General features: G+C 34.8%; 1 long non-coding RNA gene across 1 annotated transcript in view; it reads left to right on the forward strand.

Annotated features, from left to right (window-relative positions):
- LOC122817238 overlaps positions 1 to 18,839 on the forward strand; it is a 108,052-nt gene extending 89,213 nt beyond the window's left edge. Inside the window, exons 3-5 of the long non-coding RNA XR_006367173.1 lie at positions 488 to 602; positions 2,414 to 2,508; positions 18,574 to 18,839. This is a non-coding gene — a long non-coding RNA (uncharacterized LOC122817238). The remainder of the gene's footprint in view (positions 1 to 487; positions 603 to 2,413; positions 2,509 to 18,573) is intronic.
- The last annotated feature ends 7,238 nt before the right edge of the window (positions 18,840 to 26,077 follow it).

The following is a 26,077-nucleotide window of genomic DNA, read 5'->3' on the forward strand; positions in this document are numbered from 1 at the left end:
ATGGATTTTTGGTCTACTCAAGAGATCCAGCTATATCTGTATCTGTCTACACACAAACACACACACACACACACACACACACACACACACACACACACACACACACACACACACACACACACACACACACAAATGCATGCACGCACACGTTTTTTATTTAAAAGGGAGACAGCTCCAGCCAACCTCTCTGTTTCTGTCAGTGTTTGCCTATGTATCTCTGCCTTTATATCTTACCATGCCTCTGTCTTTGTCATTTATGTACTTACATGTATAGTTAGCTTGCTACAAAGGAACTGGATTATCACTTATTCATTAGCAGAACTGCAATGTTTATTATTTCTCCATGGATGTTATTTTGCATTACTTTTAACCTCTGATTACTTTCATTAATAAACAGACATTATGCCAAGGAATGAAAGCAAAACTGACTTGGCTGATTTTATAAAAAAAGATGGATAATTTTATTTTTTTTATCTTCCTTTTCTAGAAGGATTTTAAGTATGAATCTCTGAAGTATGTCTGCAGGCATAGTACCTTCACTATGAGGAATAATTCAGTAGAGCCTGTTAGACTGGTTTTCTGATGAACACCAAAGGAACAAGGTGAGTGCTGTAATGAGCCCAGACATGTTGGGATATCAGCCATGCTTTTTATATTGCCTCCTTAACTTGCAAAGCATTACACAGAAATGTTACTGAATATGAAACTTAATGCATTTTTTATTCATTCTCCACTTTTGTTTAGGAGAATCAGAACCATGTATGTTTCCTTACTGTTATGTTATTATAGTCAGTCTTAATTTTCTTCATTCTCTGACTTCCAGATTTTCTCTTCACATTTTAAAAGCTTAAATTATATCAGAACCTTAGCTAGAAGATAGAAAGCTCTGGGTTTAATTATTTCAGTTAACGTGATTTCACAATTCTTAATCATAGAACTGATGGATATATGTGCCTGTAGAGTGCCAATGTGAATGCACTATGCTTTAGTGAGACATTACTTTTTCTTTAAATATATTTACCAGACAATAATCAATGACAGATTTCCAGCATATGCAATATATTTAAAAATGTTTCAACAATTTATTTTATAAAAAATCATCCAGACAATTAAATTTTATACCCTAAGGTTGTTACGTATGCTTTTGTCATTTAACCAGTTTCCCAGTGACGTTTTAAGACTATAGATAACTCCATAGCTAGGTATATCACATACCAAACAGTAAAGAAGAGTTAGTCCAGCCACAGATGAAGCTTGTATCAACATGATTTAGGCTTTATTTCACAATGAATGAAATAGTGCTGCCAGTTTGGGTAATATGACGAAAACATAGGTATGCCAATGACTGCAGACAATGCGTTAAAATGTATAGCATCACAAAATGAGCAATACAAATCATGTTATTCTCATAAACAACAAATCATCTACACAATATTAATTCTGATGTGAAAGGGAAAGGCAAGTTTCATTCTGAATTTTCTCATCATATAGATTTTTGCTGGCATGTTTCCTGTTTTGGCTAAATCTTATACCAAATGGCAAAGGATTTCTTAGATTAGTAAGAATACAGAAGCTGCCAGCATTTTCAATGGGCTTGAAGGAGCATGACCTCTTTGGCATGAATGCTCTGTCACATGAGTTTATTGTACATTTTCTGGACTTTTGTCATTGTACAAAGATTGGTCTCTCATTTCATGAAATTGTATGAATGGAGAAAGTGTCATGACTCAGTGCAGTGATGCACTGTTTTTTAAAGGGAGTTTGGAGCAGAATACATTGTCCTGGTTTTGCCTCCCCTTACAGGTGGAAGTGATGGGCAAGTGGAAATAAGAGGCAGGGACCAGACTTACAGAGTAGTGAGGAGGTAGGTGTCAATCAGGCGTAGGCCAGTAGGGTCTTCAGAGTGCCTCACATCTGGCAGTAGTTAAGGTTGTTTGTCATATGAACATTACACATAACCCATATTAAGCAACGGTAGTAGCATAAAGTTTATTTTTCCTGAGGAAATGGGGCAGTGCTGCAAAATCCATGAACATCATGTCTGAGGGGGCTTTTTGTATGATAGACTTCACCATGTAGGTTCTGAAAACTCAAAGAAACTTCTGTAAGCATGGGGTAAGGGAGGGTCAGATGATGATAAAGCATGCAGTGAAGTCTGTCTGTGGAAATGTAGATAGAAAGGTATAGTTGTGTGCATATGAAGATTTACAAAAAAAAAAAAAAAATATATATATATATATATATATATATATATATATATATATATATATGTATGTATTTAGAAGTGGAAATGCTTTCTTGTTGCATAATGAAAAATATAAATATAAATTTATGAAAATGTGTTTAGAAGTGCAAATGTTTTATTGTTGCGCAACATTTGTTTTTTACTCCCCCATTTTGTCTTTGTTCCAAGTTTCTCAGGGTTGCCATGGATTACTACCACTGCTGTACTGAAACTGAGTTAGATACTGGTGAATCTATAGAGTACTTGAAACATAAGAGGGCATGGTGAGTACTAAAATTGAATTACTTACTGGTGAATCTGTAGAGTACTTAAAGCATAACAGGGTATGGTGAGTCCGGAAATTGAGATGCTGGTGAATCTTTAGAGTTCTTGAAGCATGACAGGGTATGGTGAGTACTGAAATTGAATTAGATACAAGAGAGTCTTTACAGTACTTGAAGCATGACAGGGTATGGTGAGGTGGTTAGTTATGATTGCAATCTACTGACTTATTTCCATACATACATACATACATACATACAGATTCATGCTGAGTTGCCAAAGGTTATTTTGGCAGACAGAAACAAACCAAAACCTATTCACTAAAACTACCTTTGGTGAATAAGCACTTGTTAGTTATGGCTGCAAACTTGTTTCCTTAAAAAAAAAGCTTGCTCATGTTTGACAGTAGTTTTTACGGTTTGGTCATGTTAGAAGAAAGGTCATAGTACGCAGCTGGATAATTGGGAGTCAACATGTGCAGAGCATCCTGCAGACCTTTTAAATATACCTGGTAGAGATTATATATTAGATGTTGAGGGCAGGTGCTTTATATTAATTTTAGGTTCCCATCCATGTTCTATAATGTCTATGGAATATACCTAAACCAGTTGGACAATATTCATATTAAACCTAATACACATTTCTTTGGCAATTTCAACTACCCACCGATTAACTGTCTGAAGTATATAACCAATAATAAGCTTTCATGGCAGTTCCTAAACTTTGTTAATGTTGGTGGCCCAGACCAAGTTTCCTCTTCTCCTTTAGCAGTACAGATTTTCTTACCTTATTCCTTACAGTTATTGCCCCAACATGCACCCCTCCACGCATATCGCTTCCCCCTTGTGCTGCTGTCTGCTTCCTTAGAACTAATATCTCTGCTCTTATGAACCCCACTATATTTGGGGACTGTTCCAGTGTTGATTGCACATCATTTACTGACAACTTGTAGAACTTTGAAAGTTTGCCTCTCCCATGACGATCCCATTACCAAAGCTGTTATGCATGCTTCTGAATTCTGTTGACATCTGAACAATTGTATTTGGGCATGCACTCCCATCCATCATAATTATAATGGGGCATTCAAAAATTAGCCCTTATGGTAGAATTATGTACTAAAGAGACTGTAGAATGGCAGAACAATACCACTAGATATGTATTTTAAATCTCTTTGTTTTTCACAAAAATGAAACCTGCTCAGCCAGAATTTCAAGTACATCATTACAGAAAGTTAGGTTACCTATGAACATAAAATTGCCAGCTCCTCCAAGGTAAAAAGAAGGCCTTTTTTAACTAAATTAGGAAACTTATAAGTGACACTCAGTGCTGTTACAATTTATTAGCTAACTATACAACTTATTCTTATCTGTAACCTATTACCATTTCCATAGGTGCCAGGTACAGCTGCTGTACTATATCACCCACTCACACCTACGTTTCCCCTCTTGTTCCTCAAAGTACTCTACAACTTCCTGAAAGTCTTTCTAGGTCAGGTCCTGTCAGTTCTTTCCAAAACTACAAATACTTGTTTCACAGGATGCAGCAATATCCCTGATTGTCTTCTAGTTAAAAACTAAACACAGATTTCCTCATCCTCCTACCAACCTATTCAGCCTTAGCTTTTATGCTGGTTATGTATATGATGTTTTGAGGGCTTTTCTAATGGTAGCATTACCTATGTGTGGCTCCACCACAGGATCTGAGAAATATGGACTCATAATCCCACAAGTATCATGTCTAAAGTTATAGAATACATCATCTCTGAACTTACAGACAAAACAGATGATCTTCACCCATTCTTCCTAAACTCCTAGCACAAGAGATCTTGAGAAGGCCAAGAATAATGGTAGGGGGGCACAAAAATAGGGAACAACTTTAAATATTGCTCTTACAAACCTAGAACGTTGTGAGAATAAAAGGGTTTGTGTTACCATTCATTTTCTGATGGATATGAAGTCTGAAACTCAAATATCTGTCATTATTTAGTGACTTCAAAGTTCACAGTTTTATGAGGAACAGACCAAAAATATGAGGCAAAAATCTGGACATTTGGTAAAAATCTGGACTGCTGAGTGGTATGTCTTTATTTGGATTAATGTGAATAAGATCCTGTTTCCTTAATGTAGAGGACATCTTTAAAAAAGTTACTGAACAAATGGATGAGGGTCAATCTTCCTATCTGGATCTGGCAAAGAAGTTTAACATTATTCTCCATGCTGGTTTTATTGAGAGACTAACTTTATTAAGCATTAGACAACATGTCACACAATGTGTTGCTGACATGCTCACTGACTATACAGTGCGAGTTTGGTGGTGTCTATTTCTCAGAAAAGGAACATTGTTAATGGTGTCCAGCAAGGCTTGATCCTGTGATCCTTCCACACTACCATATCTCTATTATGAAGGTAGCTTTCAAAGGCCTTTGACTGAACAAGTTTACTGATGACTGCAAACTGGACAGTCTTGATAACTCTTCTGATGATTCTTGATTTCCAGTAAGGACTGGATAAGAACAGTGTCTGGTGTATTGACCTCAGACTAAAACTCAGTGATAAAATATAGAGCAGTCTTACCTGGGAAAAAAGATGTTCTTGTTCTTACCATACCCCCCTTCAAATCGGCAGTGTCATTGGTATTCTAGATGCATTTGTCTATAATTAGATATCGTTTGACCACAGTATATCAGCCACAAAGAGCCAATCATTATACTGTGCTGGCAATAATTTTCTGTAGATCCCTACTCATCTGTCTTCTCTCCTACTATTTATTTTTCCTGTCTGCTTATCTCAAACCTCATCAGAATTTCTATGATAAACTGTACAATGTTCTCCAAATTTGATTGCTGCTGTCTATGACTCTGATAATAATTGTATCGATGTTTTGAATGTAGTCATACTTCTTGTATTTTCTCGACGCTGTTTTAGAAATATTTGAATGACGACCTGATTTCTGTAAATTAATTTGTGTAGACCCCAGGATATCTATGTCATTTAACTCTTTGTAAAACTAGTATTTGTCTTAGTTTGATCCTACAACTACTGTAATGTTTGTACCCTGTCTCAGATTGTTTATCGTAGTGTTAAATTTTTTTTTAATGTTATACTCTTTTTAAATATTATAACTTTTTTTTTTATATATGTGGAGCTTTTCTCCCCAGGCCTCCACTGAAAACGGACTACAAGTCCAGTTAGGCATCCCTGGTAAACAAATGTCAAATAAAATAAATAAAAGTTAGCTTGATAAGATGTAATTATGCTCTCATCATCCCTTAATAGGCCCATCATTAAATAGACCCCGGGGTTCAATAATGCCCACACTAAGTGTACACCATTCAGAGTGAACAGGCAACACAGACATAACTCATACCTTCTTCCTCCTAATTTTAGTTTTCCTACTGATATTGTTACAGCTTTAAATACACAGATTCATAAAGGTTACCACAAATGTACACTTAGTGTAATCTTTCTGAGTGACTAGAAAGCACAAAAAATGTGATAAGAATGTTCTTGAATGTATATTGTGTGCACTTAGTGTTGGCTGTATTGACTCTGGCCCATAATGTCTCCCTGAGAGGCCCCAATGACTTTTTAATGGGAAAATTACAGAGCTGAGCTCCTTTAGCTGCAGGGATAGACTGAAAGCCCTCTAACCATATTACATCCCCTAAAGGCTCTTGCATGGCTATTTCTGCTTCGTTTTCCTATTACATCTCCTTCGTCTCCACAGAAGTGGTAGTACCACGATTATTAGTCCTGTAAATAGGAGATACTAGCATGATAAATAGCTATACCAACACTTCCCTGACTTGTTGAATAAAATTCTCCTGTATGTCGAACAGTACATCACCTTTGCTGCATTGAAATCTAATCTTGACATTGGAATGGGTAAACAAAAATTCGCACTGGGGTATGTATCACATCTCCCCTTAACTGGAGTACCTAATAAAGTAGCTAATTTATTAGATTCCTAATTCAAGTGTTTTATGCTTTATGTTTTGACTGTGCTAGTCAATGATTATTTTGAATGCATAACTAATAACTAATAAATACCAATGAATTTATATGTGTCATAATACATACACCTAAAGCAAGAGAGTTTAATTTCTGAGTAGTGGGTTATATAGCATGATTTTGAGTTTTGTGGTAGTTAGTCAGTTGCATTTTGATAAAAAAAAATACAGAAAAATGACTGACACTTTGTTTGTGTCTTTCGGCTTTTCCCGGTTAGGGGGTCGCCACAGCGGAACTCCGGTCCGCTAATGATTGGCAGTTGATTTTTATGTACCAGCTTGCCAGGCCTGACGCACAACCTTCAACAAAGGTACGCCCATTCACGCATGTCTCCATGCAGAAGATGCTCTAGCTGAGAATCGAACCAGACAGCGTCTTACTATGAGGCTACAACACTACCGCAGCACCACCACCGCAGTTCAGAAAAATGACTGACACTAAACAGTAAAAAAAAAAATGGATTAGTCACCTGATATTATTTAGTCTGTGATCATTGGCAGTTAATGGGCTGTGTTAGGCTATCAATGGCAAACAATGCATCAGTAGTGTTAGAAAGACTGGTTAGTGTAAAAGGAAATTGCCATGCAGGCTAAGTCATGCATGCTGGAATGGTGGCCAGGTTTGTGATGCAGGACATCACTGGGACAGACTAAATTCCACTAAAGTATATGCATGTTAATCTGACATCCAGAAGAGTGAGTGGGCATAAGGAGAGACACAATGGTGTTTCAGTGGTTCTGACACCTGTGTAGAGGTCATAGGTTAGATGCAATCATGGGAATCAGTTGCAATTCAGGGCAAGTATATGCAGAAGCATAAATTCAGTCAATAATTACACTGACATTTCATATGAAAATCACCTGGTCTCACATGTTAGTCCCCACCTGGGGGGGGGGACTGGTGTGTGTTTGCTCTGTTGTAATAACAAAGGGAAAGTGTTACTGGTGTTTGTCTGCTATGTTGTAATAACAAAGGGAATGTGTTGACTCACATTCTTAATAAGGCTAAACAGTTAAAGGGAGACACAAACCCTTGGCCATCAGATATAGGCAGCGGGGTCACTAGGAAGCCTTTCTCAAATTGTTAATCAGGGAGGGGGCAGCTAGGAAATTTTGGGGCATTACAAACTCATCCTCGCTATGCCTCTTTCCATCCCCTTCCTACTTCCTCCTTTAATCCTAGGAGGAATCTGTCCAGTTGTAGAAGTGGTGATTTTGACAAATCAGGTAGTGGTATGGCAGATCACCTTAGACAAAGTTAGCATGTTACCCTAGGGAGAGCTGATAGGGGCTTCCTTTTACTTTTGTCATTACCTGGACATATATGTGGCATTTTCACTGCTGCTCTCACTTAGCCATGACTGATATTTGATGAGCATGAGGTAAACATTTCTATGAAAAGGACAGACCAGTTGGTTGGCAGGTGACTTGTGCTATGTTTGAGAGGTTAATACCATCTTGCACTTATTTTTTGGGATACAGATGATTTGGGCAAGAAGGCTATTTATTACTTGGAGAGCTTCCTGCTCATGGGAGGTGGGGAATGGCACTAACAGATAAGAAAGCTCCATGACAACAAACTAAGTAACAAAACAACAAGGAAGGAGAAGACCTTGGAGCAGAATACTGCAATAAATAACCTTTATTGTAAAAAACATTAAGCGCTCTTGCCCATTAATATAATGGACTTCATCAGAAGAAAGGTTCTGATGAAATCCATTATACTAATGGATGAAAGCACATATTTATTTATTTTTTTTTTACAATAAAGTTTATTAGTAACAGATAAGAATATTTTGTTCTCTCTTGATAGTGCCATAAGATGGGAGTGCTACTGGCTAACTTTATTGGAAATGGTGATTGTTGTCCCTTTACAGGCCTCCAGCTTTCCTTTTAAAAAGTTGATATCTTTGGGGGAAGAAGATTGCAGAGTTGAAGGATAAGAAGAAAGTAAGAGTGGGAGATCTAATGACATTTTTAGGCCTTGTTAACTTTGCATGCAGAACCGTAGTTCTGTGTAGAAAGTCTCCTAGAGCACTGTCAATCTGATTAAAGAGAGCAAGGGAAAATACCATATTTTAGAAATACATGCCCCCGTACCTCTACCCCTTTGCAACTTGCATGTACCAATTAGTGATATTCCACAATTTTGGGGAAAATGGAAATTCCCAAGTGAGTGTAGTCTCACGCTTTAGTGAGCATCCCAAGATCAGTGAAAGTAGATTAAAAAAAAAAGGAAGCAGTTTTAAGCCAGGCACACCACTAGATGTTATTACGTGGACAGAGAAATGGATAGATAGATTTTTTTTTTTATGTTAGATAAAGTTAATTAAAAAGGAGAGCACATAACAACAAAGTATAGTGAGAAAGAAAGGGATGAGGCATCAAGAAACATAGCAAGGGTGGAGACTAGATGGCAAACTAGTAGCAGCATTTTTTTAGAGTTTCTTAAAAGTTGTACTAGAAATAAGGAAAACATAATTTCTTCAACTAAAAACAGGAAAACATTATCAATGAACTCCTAAAGTACATCCTTAACAAATTTAAAACAATTCTGGTGAGTTTTTCATGTCAAAATAAACTGGAGATCTTCACTACTGTGTGGAATGGCTAGCTCAAAGAATTCTCACACAGAAACAACTCTGAAGAAGAAGATACAAGTGATGTCTTCTACACTGCAAGAACTGTCCTTGAAAATGGATAGATTTACTGGCAGCTTGGAAAATCTAAAGGTAAACTGTCAAAAACAAACTGATGTCCTTAAAATTACAACAGCAACAAAATAAAATAACTGAGATAGAAACTTCTCTAACTGACATAGATGGGAGACTTAAAGAAGAGGAAAACCATTCAGAATATTTATTACATCAAAATAACTGGCTAATAAACAAAATAGATGATTTGGAAAACAGAAAGAGAAGAACAAATATAAGAATCTTTGGTCTTCCTGAGAAAACAGAGGGAGAGGTCATTATAACATTTTTAAGCTTTTGGCTTCCAGAAATACTTGGCTTAAAGGAGGGACTTTCATATGGAATAGAGAGTGCTCACAGAGCCATTGGTAAACCACAATTTTCTTCATCTAAAACACCTCCAAGATCAATTGTTGTAAAATTTATGTTATATCTAGATAAAGAGCTTATACTAAAATCTGCCTGGAGGAAAAGTCCCCTAACTTATAAACAAAGTCAGATTAGATTTGATAATGACTATTCAGCTAGAGTGCTTGATCTAAGGAGAAAATCTTGGCCATTAGTGAAACTTCTTAAACAAAACAAAATAAAAGCACAACTAGCCTATCCATCTAAAATAAAAATTTTTCACTCAAATGACTGGAGAACTTTCAATAATATCGAAGAAGCATCTTCATTCATCAAAAACAATAACCTCATCTCCATCCCTGATGATATGGACTGGTCTGCCTCAGCTAACCTAAAAAGATTCTCAGAGAAAAACACTTGGATTGATGTGAAGAAAAAGAAACAAAAAAAAAAATTAAAATCTACTGGATCACTTAAATCTCTCAAAGACTCAGCTAAGATATAGGATACTGGTACTTACATCTTCAAATGAAAAATAAAAGAAAAAGTATGTATACTTTTTATTTTATTGTTTAGACCATATTGGTAATCTTTTCCCCTTTATTAATATATATTTATATGCTTATTCAACATAATTTCTAAAAACTTGACATTTAATCAAATGAAACCTAAAGGTGTAGTTCAGCACTGGAGTTATAGCTACATGAAAACAAAAAGTTCTGATATCACAAAGTAGTTCTTTAAGTAACATATGAAATATCTAACTTTCTACTTCATCCTTATGAGGTACAAAGCATTTTAATGGAGTTATAGTTGAGTTTTCTGCTTGTTAACTGAAAGGCTAATTATATAATGGGTGATATGCGCACGAGGGATTTCTCAGCTTTATTTTACTAAAACACCATAATATAAATATACTAATCTATTTTCAGCTTCAAATTTTTATAAAAATGTACTAGGCCTTTTTGATAAAACTCGAGAACCTTTATTTGACGACCTTTACATAAAGTCTCCCTTGTGCGTATATAACCGTTTTCTTTTTTGTTCCCTTCTTCCTTTCCCTCTGATTTTTGTTCTAATTTCTGCTCCAATCATGAGAATAGACATGTCTCTCACACTGGTTTAAAAAAAAAACAAAAAACAAAAAAAGGGTGCTTATGTATATTCACAGCCAGATCTGCAGAGGGCAGGGATTAATGAAATATGAGACCGAAGTTCTTAAGGATAGCCTTAAAATGACTGTATTTGCTAATAAATGCTTCTATCCCATATTGTATATGACACACAAAGGATAATGTTGTTTGCATTTTGGGTTCCTCATGATTGTACATCCCCTTTGGTATTCACTGTGTCATAGCATAAGACTAGCAGCTAATTTTATAATCTTGTTAGGGCAATGTCAAGTATATTGTATTTACCGATGTACATTAGGATGCATAGAGCTGGAGACCTATTAGTATTATATATATTATGAAAAGTATATTAATTGTTACTAACAAGTGACACTCTGGATTTTCAACTTGTTTTTTTTCTTTTAACAAGCTGTGATATGTTCATGCATGGACTTTTTCGCTGTGCTTCTAATTAGTGTAAATGAAGTACTTGGCAGGGAGCTTTTATTTAATAAGAAAGCCTGTAGATTGGCCTGTTTCCTATTTGACATGTGCCCTTCCATGAAATGTTTGTTATGGAATACTTCCTGGGATATATTGATAGTATGACTGAGACAGGGTGGTCCGCTTTCATAGAGTTGACAATCAACGGGCATGTCATGTAGGTGGGGAATTGATGCAAACAAGAAAGAGAAATGTATCCATTATTTATATTACGCTCCTTTAAAGATCATTTAGGACTATTATTTCAATTTTTATCTGTTCCCTTCTTAGGTTAAATGGCATAATATCATATCAAGCTGTCCCTTGCAATCTAAATATAATGGAAAACAGTTATACGTCTCATATTACAGCTAAATCACCCTATTTGACATTCATTATACTTAAAATACTTACTTGAATTTATTCAGTTAAAGGAAGTCTTCGGGATCTGAGCTATGGTAATTGCTACACTACATTCCGGAATGATAAGAAAACCTATTTCAATAAATATCTTTCCTGCTCGTATTTCCTGAGAGTTAAATCTAGTTGTTTAAAAATGTAACTTCTATATCAACGTTTATATTTATTACACTTTATATTTGTGTACCTCCCAGAAGAGAAATAAAAGGTTAATGAACTTTTATGGTATTATACTGAGAACATTAACGGAACACATTATATAATTCTCTTGTAATATTTGTGATTTTCTTTCGTCTACCTACCAGAAGAGAGATAAAAGGTTAATGAACTTTTATGGTATTATACTGAGAACATTAACGGAACACATTATATAATTCTCTTGTAATATTTGTGATTTTCTTTCGTGTACCTACCAGAAGAGAGATAAAAGGTTAATGAACTTTTATGGTATTATACTGAGAACATTAACGGCGCACGTTATATAATTCTCTTGTAATATTTGTGATTTTCTTTTTGGATTTCAATTGATATACAAAGTTAATTCTCACAGTAAGATATTGTTTTGCATACTTTCTTACTGAATAAGTAAACAAAATTGTTAGAGAAAGGTGTTTATTTGGGGAGGTGAGTCTGGTATGACATGTACTCAGTGATAAGCCCCATGCATCGCAGTAATATTTTGATTCATAAAATTATATTTGAGCTCATAGCAGAGATTAATTGGATTTGTGCATTTAGCCATGGTACATACATATTTGGTTATATTGCACTACTTTAATGGGAAACTACATTTCATGAACCTAGTGTATTTTCTGAGATTAACTACTACTCAGTGTGTGTTTATTGGGTAATCTCTTTTTCCTAGACTAAAAAAGATTCTACAAGAATAATTTTAACACACTTATGTGAAAATATGAGTACGTAATGATACATGATGGTATGTTGAAATACATATACTATGGCTCCTGTCTCATCTATGAAGGAGAAAAGATGCAATTCAATGAGAACCCTAGATATGAATATGCTATTGCTGTTTTTTAATGTAATACTAGTGAAACATAATATTTATGTATGCTAAGATGAAAAGTCAACTTTGTTAAAGAAGCTAAACTCATCAGAATCATAACTGATCAGTTGAGCTAACTAAATTAGAAGACTCTGTTTGACATAGTTTTAACTTAGATAACTATAAAATGCTTTAAATAATCTTTAATGAAATTTCTACCTTTATGACTATTCTGTTTATATGTTACTGCTATTTATTACTGTATTTATGTTGTTATATAACAATAGTATCAAATTCCTAATGTATTAACAGTAACACAGGATAAGCCTCATTGGGATGTATACAGATTTATTACTGATGTATAAAAATACTACTTGAGATTATATACAGACAACTTATTTAGTGATGCATATGATTATTACAGTATCCAAGAAGGGGAATATTTCATCGTTATTTCAGAACTGATTATTGTGTTATGTGTTTCAAGACTGTTTTTCAAGAAAAAGGAAATAATAGTCAATCAATTTTTGTTTTGACTTCTCAATAGCTGATACATCAAACCATTACTGAAAATTCTCTGCACATTCTAATAGACAGACCTATTAATAGAAGACAACTAACTCTTTGAAGTCTGACTGACCTCATCACCCTTATTTCTTCTTGGACCAGGATATATAGATGAATAACCTCTATCACTAACACTATTATGAATTTCCCTCTATGATAGTCACAGTTGTCATAGGAAATAAGAATATGTCAAAAAAATGTAATTCAAATACATAGGATATTGACTATTTTGATTATTTTTAAAGGGATGTATGAGAGTCAGTCATTATTATGGAATATAAGACTTATTAAGAGTGGTGATTTCTTCTCATTATCAAAAAATGTATTAATAGATCTAAGGCTTTAAGATAAACAAAGGTCACTAGAATAACTTAAGAATAAAATGTCAAGTAACTATTACTCACATTGTATTATCTCACTAATATATTATATACATTTGTTAAAAGATCTAAAATGTATCTCTTAAATAGTAATGAATGAATAACTCTATGTATCCATGATTGATTGATTTATTCTTATCAGTTTTATTAATATATTAAAATTGCAAAAGTTTGTAATATTAGACAAATGCTTTTATAGGTATTAAAAGTCATGTCATATCTTTAGACGATAACATTTCCATACTTTATTACACTCATCTAAACATTCTAATGTTGTTTAAATACTAGAATATTATTTACTAACTTGAAATCTGTACATCTCCAAAAATAAAAAAAGAGAATACTTATAGGAGCTTGATAGGATATTTTCACTTTTCTTGGTGGTTCATATGAATGTCAATCTGATAGATTTTTCTTTTTTTCTATTGGATTGGAAGTGTACATCACTTCATGGTTATTAGAAGGTTTATTAGAACATTTAATTTTTGTAATGCATCTTTGTATTCAAAGAATTTTCATCTTTTCTTTTCTAATCTTTATTGGCTTGAACAAAAATATTTCATGTTTTTCTTTTAAAAAATAATCTATTCAAAACAATCAAAATTCAGAGAAATGTTACACTTAATACATACTTTACAACATTATGAAATTACTTATCATCAAAAATATTATATACTATTGATACATAAGAATGGATATAACTTTTCTATCTTTAAACACCAATGGTTTAAATAGCACAAAAAAGATTAAACTTATTAAGATATTTGAAATTAAACAAAGCACAAGTCGTATTTCTACAAGAAACACACTTTAAAACAGAAGAGACATTTTGTTGGAACCCTAATGAATATAAAATATTAGCTCACTCCTCTTATAAAAAAAGACTAGGGGAACATTAATCCTATGAAAACAAATGCCACCATGCCTCAAATTCTTTTTAAGTATGAAGATAAAGAAGGACTTTTGTCTATTGTAATAATACAATACAATGATAGGATTTGGACTTTAGCTAATTCATATTGGTTCCCAGGTATAGGGGTAGGGACAGTAAGGAAACATATAGCCCTAATTACTAAAACATATAAAGGAAATGTAATATTAGGAGGAGACTTCAACTGTATCTTGAATAATACTGAAACTTCCAACAAAAGATGTGTTCGAATTAATAGCATAGGTAAAGCTCTTAAAAATGCTTTGAAAGTCTAAATCTAATTGACACATTCATTTATAAAGAAAATAATTCACTATCATTTTCACATCAAGATCATAGATTTGGTACTCAAACCAGAATAGACAAAATTTTCATATCCCAAGATTTAAGCACAAAAATAACAAGTTTTTCTTTAATCCCTTGTCCTTTCCTCGATCATAATTCATTAATCCTTAAAATTCATATGGAATTTAATAGGTTAGTATTTGTAACAAGAATTCCTGCTTATATCACAAAATAAAAACAATTCAAACCTTGGTTAGATTCCGAAATACAATTCTTTTTAGACATAAACTACACCAATGAAACTAATATAATAAATTTATGGGACACTTTGGAAGCTTATTTGAATGGGAAAATTCTTTCTTGGTATAAAAATAAAATTAAGGAGTGGGGTTCAGAATTACATAGCATACAAAAGCAAATCACAGAACTTAATAATAATGATTCTACAAATCCACAAAAAAATAATAAAGCAATTGAGCAATTAAACAAAAATATTGTGAAATCCTAACTCATAAAACTAATTTAGTTTTAGAAAAACTAAAACTCAACTCATATGCTATATCTCCCAAACATATGCATAACTTAGCACTTAGAATTAAAAGACAATCTATTGAAAATAATATCTCAAATGTCATTCATGAACAACAAAAAAAGTTTAAGACAATAGTGATATATTGGATGCTTTTAAATTTCATTTCACTAAACATTATAAGGATAACTCGTACCATTCTAATTTATCAAATATAGAATTAAATTCAACTATACTAAAAATAATTCCAGAAAATTTGAAAAATTAAAATTTGAGCTTCAAAAACAAATATCCCTAAAATAAGTTTCTGAAAAAAGTAAGGAAAGCAAAAATAATAAAGCACCGGGAATTGATGGCATAATTAATGAATTGTATAAGATATTTCCAACCTCAGTAAAATCTTTATTTCATAAAACATTAAATGAAATACATTCAAAGAACATAACTCCTCCCTCATGGAAGTACTCCTTAATTTCACCTATCTTAAACAAAAATAGATCCTTTACTATGTAGTTCTTATAGGCCAATTTCAATACTCAGCAATGATTATAAAATTTTTATGTCAATTTTAGTCAATAGAATCAAAAAAACCTTGACACAAATCATAGATGAAGACCAAACTGGATTTATATATATAATAGACACACCCAGGATAACATTCAGAGAATATTAACACTTATAGATTTCTTAAACAGAGACAACCGAGAAGCTATAATAGCTGCATTAGACATACAAAATAACCTTTGACTCCCTCAGGTGGAATTTTCTTTTTAAAGCTTTAGAATTATTTAATTTTCCACTCAATTTTATTTCACTAATAAATAACATTTATAAAGATAACATTGCATATGTAAAATTAGCGCCGTTCACTTCAGAAGCAATTAAAATATCTAGAGACACAAAACAGGGTTGTCTGATGTCTCCTATCCTATTTGCACTTGCAACAGAATTATTTGCATCCTTAATACGTAACAACCCCAAAGCAAATAGTATTGACATATATGGAGAGCATAACTCTAAAATTATGTTATTTGCTGTTGACATTTTGCTAACACTATCCATGTCTAAGGAATCTTTACAAGAATTAAATAATTTAGTAGATAGATTCTATCATATATCTGGGCTTTGTTTTAACAAAATAAAGTCTAATTACATATTTTTAAACAAAAAAGGAGATTTCCTAATAACTACTAATCATATAATAGGTAAACAAGATACCACAATAGATTATTTAGGAATAACTCTAAGTAACAATATGGAATCAACATTAGAGTTAAACTACAAAAATATAATGACTAACATAAAAATACTAACAACAAAGTGGAATAAAATGTATTTGAAATTTAAAGATAGGCTCCAAATTATAAAAATGATTCTCCTTCCAAAAATAAATTATATTGCGCAATCCATTCCTACATTGCCTAATAGAAAACTATTAAAATAAATAAATAAAATCCTACTAAATTTCCTTTGGTATCCAAAAAGAAATAGGATAGCTTACTCACATCGCATCAGACCTTGGAAAATGGGCAGGATTAATTTTCCAGAGATAGAGACATATATAAAAGCATATATCTTTAGAATTATCATTAATTGGTTTGATAATAATTCTTCGATTAGGAAAACTTTACATTCTATTATTTTTCTAAGTGAAAACAAGATAACTAAAATTCATATGTTAAACATACAAAATAATATATTGTGGCATGGTATAATGATAAATATTCAATATAATATTTCAAAACCAACAAATCTAAACTATATAAATGTAGCGTCTTTCGGCTTTTTTCCCAGTTAGGGGTCGCCACAGCGGAACTCCAGTCCACTAATGATTGGCAGTAGATTTTTACATGCTGGCTTGCCGGGCCTAATGCACAACCTTCAATGAAGGAACGCCCATTCACGCATGTCGCCACACAGAAGGCGCTCTAACTGAGAATCGAACGGGCAACAACATATATAATTCATTCAGAAGATTTATATATTCTAACACAGACATTAAGATTTGGTTAGATTTATTAATACCCTTCAGTTCTACTAAAAACATATTCAATAAAATTCATAAAAATACTTTAACAAACTGGGAGATGAAAAACGTTATCTGTTGCCATCATTGTATAAAGAATCAAAAAGTCATAGATATTCAAGAAATCCAATGTACATTTAATATAGCAAATGCTGATACTCCAAAGCATTTTACCTTATGCTCAAGATTTAAATAAAATAATTATTAATTCTTCATACAAGACTAGATCTAAATTTATAACCCTTATGTTTGATGTCGTTTATAACAACTTTAACTGGACAAATCTAACTTCAAACATATACAAAACATTGATGATATATAAATCTAACCCTAATTTAAAATATTGAAACTACATAACTAAGAGACATCAAACAAATCTTTCAAATGAAAGTAAAGTTAACCTCTTGTAGTCTATTAATTCAACATTTAATTTACAAATATGGAAAATATTTACTTGGAAATTTATACACAGAGCTTTTATTACACCAGACTAATTAACTAAATTTATAACATTTGAAAGTACCTCTTGTTGGAGATGCTTACTAATGTGTAAAGCAGACTGGATTCATCTTTTTTGTAATTGTATTAATGTTAAAAATTTTTGGGAAGAAATTACAAATTTTCTTTAAGCTATTTTCACATATACCTTTGTTTTAACCAAATCCCTAATTTTCTTAAATGTCAATGAAAATACAGAAATTAGTAAAAAAGACTTATTTCTATGATGGTCCATACTAACAGTGGCGAGAAAATGCATAACTAGAAAATGGAAGTCAGCTCAAGAACCAGCTTTGGAAGACTTTCTGAAATTGTTGGAAGTAACTGTACTACAAGAAATTAAAGTTAAAGAACTGAGAATCACTCCTAAAAAATGGACCAGTAATCCTTGAAGGAAAATTCTTGCTCTTATTGAGACATTAAAACAGGTCTCATATTAATCCTTTATGTGTAACTTATTCACTTTATTGATTGAATATTATATCTTGCATTATTTATTTATTTCAATTTTTACATTAATTGTTCAAGCCGATTGTACATAGTGTATATAGAATGTTTTAATATGTGACTACATAAAAGTTTCTAATATTAATTATTATTATATATGGAAAATAAAAAAAAATTCAGTAAAAAAAAAAAACATAGACGCATTCCAGTGGGAACTTGCGAAAAGAAAAATGACTAAGTATGCAGTATATATTCATTACAGATGTAATAAAAGTCAAGGTGCATTGAGCTAAATTCTCTGTTTATTTATTATTTTTTTGCTACAAATTACAGGTATGATGTTTGGTGGGACATTCATGCTGCACTGGGCCAAGAGAAGCTCCAGAGTTCATTGACAAAAGAAACAGCTGGAACAAGATAGAAGGAAGCAGAGACTGAGCATAGTTTACTTGGCATCTGCAGATGAGTAATGGCCTGTACTGCATTAGTACTTTCCTGTTCAGTTGTTTTCACTCTGACACTGCTGAATCAGTCTGGGTCACAGTGGGTGTAGGGGGGCTTGCCCCCTGCTAAAAACAAATAAAATTGATTTTTTCGTTCCTCTGTCTTCAAGCATTTTTTTTTAATCTTTTCAGTTTGTTGGCATTCAGGAAGTCAGTGTTTCATAGTAGAACCATGTAAATGATTTACTTCTTTCATGAGTAGTTCAGAACACAGATAGCATAGATTTTCAATGTTGCTTCACCTTGTGTATGATGATGGAGAGTTATTGAATTAACATTAAGAAAAAGTCAACATTTTTCATTAGGAGTTCATTTTATGGATATGTAAAGATGATGTGCTTCATTATACTTAGTTTTTGCTTGTGAATATCACCCTATTTTCACAAGAATTCAGGCAAAATGTTTTTGAGTACAACACAGTTACACTAAAAAACTTAGATGCATCGTTATGGTAGTTTTTAAAGATATTATGATGAGTCAACAGTTTAACATATATTGATGCAGATTCAATAAAGCCTACATGGGCTGCTAAAACTGTGTGCACATTGCTGCATGATTTGCACATGATAGCACACCATTTTGTATTCAGTAAGTAACTCAACACCCCATACGGAGCTGTGCAAACACGGTAAACATCATGGCATGCTACTTTCAGCATAAGCAGCTAAATTGTATGCTAATCAAAACAATCCAAGATGGAGGAGCTATTCAACAAGCTATAAAACAACAATGTAGACTCAGTGCTGTTTTTTTCCTGTAAATTCTAAAACCTATTGGAATACAGCCATGGAAACTAGGCTACATAGAAACAATGTTAGGGGCTGCGGGTGCTCTTATTTATGTGTATGTATAGCAGGCCCATATGTATGCTACTGCTGCTGCTAATAGACCACAGCCAAGAAGGAGAAGGATTTTTAGACTCCATTTAACTTTTTATAGTCTGCATGAAGTGGAAATTATACAGTGTTGCAGTGGAGACAGAGACGCACTACAAGAACTCTGCAACTTCTGCTTTCCTCAAATGAGAGCAAAGGCAAACTGAGGGGAACCAATACCAGCAGAGATGGAGGTATGTGTACCACTTAGAATTTTAGCAACCTTCCAGAAACAAACAGAGGACACATTGGAGGTGTCACAGGCATCAGCATCCAAGATACTCCATCAGCTCCTGAATGCTATGCTACAACATGTCAGTGAGTACATATATTTTCCCCGTACACCTGAGGACAGAGCCAGAACTATGCAGGAGTTCTACCCAATAGCAATAGCACACTACCCTGAAGTACTGGGTGCTATTGACAGTACACATGCAGAAATCAAAGCACCACCTTGGGAAGAGAAACGGGTGTACATAAATAGAATGGCTACCACTCTATTGACTGCCAAGTCATGTGTAACTCCAAGGTACTCATCCTGAATGTGGCTACTGGCAGCCCAGGCAGTTACCATGACTCACATATCTGGCACAACTCACAACTGTATGAGATTTTGGAAAATATCCCACAGTGTCATTTACTAGGGGGTGCAGTTTATGCACTGGAACCATGACTGATGACGCTAATCAGAAATGCACACACACCCTCTAAAGAACATTATAAAGAGGCATATTCCCAAACAATAAATATCACAGAGTGTGTGTCTGGGATGCTGAAGTTGCAGTTCCGGCACCTAGATACATCTGGGGGAGTCCTGCAGTACAATCCCTGTACATGTGCTGAAATATTCACCATCCGTGGCATGCTTCACAACATCATCCTGAGAAAACAGCTTCAGCAGGAACTGCAAGGGGAAGGGCTACACATTCCACGACCACTGGCAAGGACACCACAGCCACACGTAGGTGAGGAGTCAGAGGGGGAACCAACAGTCACTGTGGGTGTAGGCAGATGTAGACGTGCACAATATGGCCTCACACTGGCCAAGAGGAAACAGATGACACACTCGCTCACCACCTAATACATACAGCAATACAGCAACACTGATGCCAGGCAACACTCACAACCTTTACTTACCCATGTAATAGCTGTATACTGCTAGCATCAGAAAGAGTCAGCCCTGAACTAAAACTCTTGCAACTGCTGGATTTCCAAGGTAAGTGTTAGTGGCATACCCTTGCATACTGGTAAAGCAAGTAAGTATACAATCATGATTTTTACAGTAATTGCATCAAGATGTGACAACACTGACTTATGTGAATACATGTGTCCTCTATCAAGTAATAGGCCTTATGTCTAAAATGTACAGATTTCCAATGAATGCCCACATTTTGGCCTCATATGTTTGCAATGGAAAATCATTAAAGAGTGAAGTTAGAAAATAATGACACACATTTCAGTTTCAGACTTCATATCCCTCAGAACAAACATAAAAATAGTAATGCAAAACCAATTACTCCATCAGCTGCCTATGTTTGTAAGACCACAATGTTTAAAAACTACCCATTGTTGGGCTTTTGTCACACTTTTATTTATGGCTTGGTTCAGCTTTGTTGGTCTAACAGTTTGCCAGAGATGTACACATTACAAAAAAACTGTAAGAAAGCAATACAATTTGCAAAACAGCATCACTAAAACAGATATACTAAGCACTAAGTCAGCTGTTCACCTTGAGCATATCCCTAAATTCAAACGATAGAAAACAAGGCTATGGCAAAGTTATCATCATTTGCACAGGGTGTTGTGTGTGGGTGTGTGTGTGGGGGGGGCAGCAGGCCTAGGCAGACACAAAAGGTAGTGAGTGCTTGTGAGAAAGAAAGAGAAATAGACAGACATTTGGATAAAGTAGCAAAAGGCTACTGAGACAGAATGAGATTTAACTCTCACAACTGACCCATTTAACTATTTTATGTGTGTGTGTGTGTGTGTGTGTGTGTGTGTGTGTGTGTGTGTGTGTGTGTGTGTGTGTGTGTGTGTGTGTGCTTGTATGGACACTCAAGGTGGAATGTGTGTGTGAGTGTGTGCTAGCTCTACATCCTGGTATGTTGGACAGTTGTGAGCTGTGCAGGGTAGAGGTGACACTTCATCATTGTCATCTCTAACCCCAGGAGTTGCACTGGCATGTCCCCATCCGTGGTCAGATGCACTGCTGTTTCCTGAATGTGACTGATATCAGATGCATGAGCTGTCCTCATGAGTATGCCCAGGACCATGACCCCATGGCTTTCCACATCAGGGCGTGGACACCTAAACCACTGATGGAGCAGTGGATGTAGTACCATTATGACAGCATGATCAGACATGGCCACATCTGCTAATATCAGATGATATGGCTGACCTATGCCCACATGGATGCTGTCTCCCACCCAGCAGATGTTCCATCACAGACACCACCCATTCTAATGTGTCATTCAACTGACCCATTAAATTGGCAACACAATGGAGGCAGTCACTCATGTCAGCCTGTGCAACATCTATAACTCTAAGCATTTTCTGAGAGCCCCTATTGGAACATGTCTGCACCTCCATGATGGCCCTAAATATATGTCAAATAGGACAGAAAGACACACCTAGAGCAGTTAAGGATGAACAGAAGGCCTCCTCCAAGCAACCTGAACAACCCTCTTGCATGGCACCTTATTCACACTTTGGCTACTGCCAGTGTCAACAAGCACTGAAGCTGCAGTAACCACACCACTAACCTGATCAAGTATCTCACCCTCCAGCTGTCCAATATCTGAGGGCTTACTAAAATGGGTTTACATAGGCCTACTGTCTGTGTCCAGTGTAATTACAGGGGATGATTGAATGTCAATTCAGTGTCATATTCAACCTCTGTACTCCCCAACTATGTCCGTGTTTGGCCACCATCATCATCAGAGTCTGCCAATACTCTGACATCAGTTGGTAAGAGTCCTACACTTCCAAGATCACCTCTGATAATAAACAACAAACACAGGAAATAAATTAATAGCTGCACTACTACAGTTCAATATATGTTAACAAACTAACACTGGTGCCACTATCACAGATGACATAGCAATGCACAGACAGTCCCGACACCCACCTCACACATACAGATAAATGAATATTTTTGTGAAATGCCCATCAGTACTAAAATAAAAAATGTTTGGCTTACCATGTGCAGATGACTCCTCACTTGCTAGGGAGGATGGTCCTGGAAGAAGTTAAGCAAAATGTAAGGACACCATCATCACAATAATAGTGACAAAGAGGGACACTATTTTGGCCTTAGTATGTCCATTAACAATATATTTAACTGAAACTTGGATGACACGTCCACCCCAAGCAAACATGTAATGAACCAGAATGTGTTGTTAACTGTATCAATTTATAACTGGTTCCCCGCCATAAAAAAATAATATTAAACCAACTTAACTATTGCTTTCAATATTTTACTGTACAAGAAATTTTTAAAAATTGAGATAGAGAAGCCTACCTTGAAGCACCTCCTGGAGCATACTTGTCCTCCCTGAAACAGCAGCACCAACATCAATCCCATGCTGTTGTGCACTTTCCACTAAGGTCTCTGAATCCCTGATAGTGGACAGGAGCTCTTCATTTGGTGTCAGTGGTGGGTCTGTCACAGGCCCCCATGGTAGCCAGTTGTCCACAGGCTATTGCAGCTGCTGTCCTCCGGGCTGATGAAATCATTTCAGTAGCCCTATGATGCACCTCATCATATGTCCTGCTACATCCCCAACAGCATAGGGCTACTGAAATCATTTCAGTAGCCCTATGATGCATCTCATCATACGTCCTGCTACATCCTCCAACAGCATTCACATCATTCACAATCTGGTTCCCAATCTGCATTCTTCCAGACATATCCCCACATCCTCTCTCAAGCAGAAATGCACCATGTTGCTGAAATGCTTGGATGCTGATTTCATTATCAAGGTCACTGAAGTAGGGTTTTTGGGGATTGGGACACTTGGGTGTCATAGTACTAGATGACATAAAACACAAAAGAAGGATAATACGCATAAATATCACATAAATAAAAGTCCTGCTTAGATATAACAATATTATTTGTTTTTCAATATTACCCGCTGGCAAAATAATGAACTGTTAAGTTATTCAAATATAAAAAAGGGTTACGTGGTTGTAACATATCACAGTCACATACAAAGGTTTGATCCAAAACAAGGAGTAACAATAGCAAAGCAAACCTCTGTAAAAACAGTTTGGTTGTGGCAACACAGCGACAGAACTTTTCTCCCCCACCCCCAAAACAACAGGAAAATGACATTTCTGTGCCAAACAAAGGAATAAAACATCAGTGACTTGTTATAAGTGCTATCAAACAATCCTTCCCAAAAACATATGCACACATTTGCCACATAACATTAATTTTTATGCAATTGCCAGTCACCTCTACCTATGGCCACCACTCCATTAGTGATGTCTGTGGGCTACCCTAGAAGGCTAGCACCCCTGTGTCATTGACAACATAGGAAATTTACATTTAACTGAAATAAATATAGAAGAGTGTAAAGAGAAACAGTTGTAACATTAACACTTGTGATAAAGTTAAATAAGGTTATGCATCTGAGAAAGTAAAATGCCCTAACAAAACATGCCTATGCCATCAGTAAACTTCTAAGAAGTGCTTAAAGATAAAAATAACATATTCTAGTGCATGTATATGCACATATATATATATATATATATATATATATATATATATATATATATATATATATATAATGATTTTTCCTAGTGACGTGAGCATATCCATTATATAAATGAAAAATGCAATCATATCTTATCAAGCTCAATAGTCTTCTGTGAAGATAAATCCAAAGTAATAGCAGTCTTCTTCTGTGTTATCCACATAAACAAGTCTTTTCACCTTCAGGTTCCCTAGCTACGTGGTTACCTTTTTATAGTATAGATTCAGGCCTGTGAGCATGGTGAAGATGCAAATAAGGTGTAAACTCTTTAGAATTGCTGAATCCCAAATTCTTGGCTCCATGTAGCCAATGTAAACATAGTGCAGACACTCCCTCAGTGTTTGCTGCTAATGGATTGCAACTGTGAATGATTACCGGTAGGAAGAAGGAAAATGCAACAGCAATTCAGACTCCCTTTCCTCCAGTGGGTGTGTCAGGCAGGTTAGACTTAATTGTAGAATGTATCAAGGTTTTAAATGTAAGTAAGCAGCACACATTTCACAGTTTCTGTTCAGTAACATCCAACCACCCCTGCATTTGTTGAAAACTGTATATTATTGCAATTTAATATTCTCAACATTTTAAGAAGAATGATACAAAATGCCTTACAGATTGCGTGACTCAGATTACTGCTGAGATACCAGAAGAATGAACACCATAGAAAGATAAGAGAGAGCAGCATTTCTATAAACAATAGTCATAAATGGTTGTGTGATCACTCATTGCACTACATCTGAAATTGACACATATGTACAAGCAACTCAGAAGAGTACAAGTGCATATGTCTTGTTAAGATTGTGGATGATTTTGGACTTGCTTACATGCACAATGATTTTCACTGTCTACTGCAAAACTGTTTCTGTGGCAAGGAGGATAAGATACCCTTGCTGTGTTTTGAAGGTTCATTGTTGTGAGAGTTCAAATCCAGATTTGTATAAAAATCTTTCATGTGTACTAACATGTATTTTGCAGTGTTGTTTATTTCATAGATTTCTTTTCTTTGTTTTTCTTTGTTTTTATGCCAGTGCACGGCTTAGCACAAACACAGGTAATGGATAAGTAGAATAAATGTCATGTAATATGCTTCTTTGATAACCAATATATCAACTAAACCTGTGAACCACCTATGTGTGTAGCACATCTGCTAAAATGTTGATTCACACAGCATATACTCTCTGTAGATCTTGGGTCAAGTACCACCCTTGTCTTTTAAGGTTTAAACCTAATAAACACTGCTCACTAGCCTAAAACAAGTTTAGCTTTACTTGTCTCATTTGCATGACGCTTACTATTATTTAAATCTGGACTAGTGTCCCACACAAGAGCAGACACATCACTTGCAGACAAGATGCAGATATTCTCAAATTCAAAATGGATACATTGCTGCATCTTTTGCTTTCCATTGATATTGCACAGTGTTAAGCAATCTTCCCCATCACCTGCAGATCTAGAACACCTGCACAGAGGAAGCAGACAGTAGGCAATTTTAAAATGGATACATTCTATCAAGTATGTTGGGTACCAAGCAAACATGCCAAGTGGTGTTGTGTGGTGGTTAACACACAGAAGTTAATAATGAATAGAAAAATATACAACTGTTATTTAACTATTCCTGTGGCAGCAGGTGTAATTGCAGCACTGCAATCCAGATTATCCTGGGGTCTAATACATGAAAATACAAATGTTTTTACTGTTGTTCCAT

Source organism: Protopterus annectens, chromosome 12.part0 (genome assembly GCF_019279795.1).
Source record: "Protopterus annectens isolate FY-2018-M chromosome 12.part0, PAN1.0, whole genome shotgun sequence".
Classification (NCBI taxonomy): Eukaryota; Metazoa; Chordata; order Ceratodontiformes; family Protopteridae; genus Protopterus; species Protopterus annectens.